The sequence below is a fragment of the Scylla paramamosain genome, chromosome 4 (genome assembly GCF_035594125.1).
Source record: "Scylla paramamosain isolate STU-SP2022 chromosome 4, ASM3559412v1, whole genome shotgun sequence".
Lineage (NCBI taxonomy): Eukaryota > Metazoa > Arthropoda > Malacostraca > Decapoda > Portunidae > Scylla > Scylla paramamosain.
In genome coordinates, this window is record NC_087154.1 from 5,790,001 (window position 1) to 5,792,500 (window position 2,500).

Consider the following 2,500-nt stretch of genomic DNA (forward strand, 5'->3'; position numbering starts at 1 on the left):
TTCTGTTCGCTACTTCTCGCGTGCCTTCCAAAGGAGAGTTTGACATTTAATCTATTCGTTTCTAGTCTTACTGACAACTTTTTACTTCTCCAACGCAGCACCGGCCACTGCTTCAATATACAGGTTCGCGTCTTCCATATCTATTATTTCCACCTTCACTATCAACCCTTCTCTGTGCAAGGTATCGAGTGGAGGATACTTTCTCTGAATAGCTCGCGTTCTGGTTTCGAATAACATGTTATATTTTTCCCCTCTGCACATACATTTCAACATTGGAATAGAGTCCATTAGATTAAGAGTTTTTCACTAAAACTTTCCTCTTCTTGGCGCAAACATTATACATTCCATTCTTTCAGTTATCAAATGAAAAACTTGTTTGAAGTCGGTCAATATGTAGTACATGTATGTAATTTGTTTCGATTTCTTTCAATCTATCTACATTATTACACGTAAATGGCATACCGATCACGCCACTCTACTATGGAAGGAATGATTAATTAGCTTGGGAAACCTGAAAACTAGGAAGGGAAAACAGGCATGTAGCAGATATTATAAAGAGTAAGCAGATTACATTCATTCACACTTCCTCTCCTTCCTCTCCACCTGTTCCTTTCCTTTCATCCCCGACACGCACTCTCTTCCCCTTTTCCCTCTGCGTCTTTTTCTCCTCTATTTTCTTCTATCGTTGCTCTGGCTGCAGGACACACGGGATCATCCATTGCTTCCTCTTGATATCAGCGCTACTTCGTGTGATGAACGCCAGATCCTGAAAATATATAGCTACGCCAAATGATTCAAATATATAGTCAGAGTCTTGCCTTAGATTTCGATTAATGGGCCTCTTCGTCGTGTCGTATGTGTGTGTGTGTGTGTGTGTGTGTGTGTGTGTGTGTGTGTGTGTGTGTGTGTGTGTGTGTGTGTGTGTGTGTGTGTGTGTGTGTGTGTGTGTGTGTGTTAATATTACAGGTGAAACATTTCCTATTACTATTACAAGAGTGTTAATTCTTGTTAGTATAGGATCGTGATAAAGTACGCTTTGGTGTTCAAATGGTCAACTTTATCTTAATTTTTTAATAGTATGTTCAGTTTTCCTCTGGTATTACGACCACCACTACCACTATCACCATCATTACCACTACTGCTACTACTACCACTACCACTACTATTATTACTACTGCTTCTACAAACTACCACCACTACCACTACTACTGCTGCTGCTACTATTGCTCCTTCCGCCAACAGATACAAGATAAAAGACCAACAACTCTGTACCAAGTAAGGAAGCAATAAATCTCACATTACTCGCTCACGCGCTTTTAGGAACATCTCTTTCTCCCAAATGACAATAACTTAAGTTGAGCTGACGAGACTTGAAAAAAAAAAAAAAAAATCTACCAGAAATCAGGATTCAAGACACTGATATAACAGGTTAAAAAAGAAAAAATATGGAGCAAGTTGTGACACTAAGCATGATATGAAATGGCAAGAGCCGTAATATACAGAGGAATTCATATCATCCACTCTCATATACTCGTGAGTGAATGGGTGTAGACAACAGGCGAACCACCGGTAATGGATTCAATTGGCGGCGTGTGGCAGTGGCGGAGGTTTGGGTGGCGCTGATAATCCCGCTGAAATGAGTAAGGACAGCATGAAAGGGAGTGATGGGTGGTAATGGTGGCAGTGACGGCCGCCGCTTCCATCACACTCCAAGCCCCTTTGGACGGCCCTTATCTTGTCGCCTTCCTCTTTCACTCCTCGCTCGCTCGCGGGAAAACACCTATTCATCGCCACCGCCACCACAGAGTTCAAGTGCAGCGGCGGCGGCCATATTTCCAGATTGAAGTGGCATAATAACCCTCTCTTGTCTTCTCGATACAAAGCTCACGTAGGTCTTGGTGTCCAAAGGGTACTTTTGTGCATTTTCGTTTTCCCGTGCTAAAAAAGAGAAGTTTCGCCTATGAGATAGAGAAAGAGAGATAAATAGGAGGATAGGCAGATACAGACATGCAGGCCGCCGCAGATAGGCAGATAGGCAAGCAGGCAGGCAGGCAGGCAGGCAGGCAGACACACAGATATCCATAAAGAAAGATAGAGAGAGAGAGAGAGAGAGAGAGAGAGAGAGAGAGAGAGAGAGAGAGAGAGAGAGCGAGAGCGAGAGAGAGAGAGAGAGCGAGAGCGAGAGCGAGAGAGAGAGAGAGAGAGAGAGAGAGAGAGAGAGAGAGAGAGCGCTGGAAGGGTAGTGATGCAGCCTCCCGGTTCAGTCCGACTCTGACTGGTGGCGTGCAAACACCGTCCCGTCGCTCCCGTCGTCTGCCGCTACTGACTATCTCCTCCACCACTCTGCAGCAGCCGGCTCTCCCGCCTGCCCGCGCCCCTTACATCATCCCCACAACTGTGCTCGAGGTTGGGGGTTCTCTTCCTCCTCCTCTCCTCGAAACTGCCACTAATGATGGGGTGTTTTTCAAAGGGATGATCTTCCCTAACGATGCGTGACTCT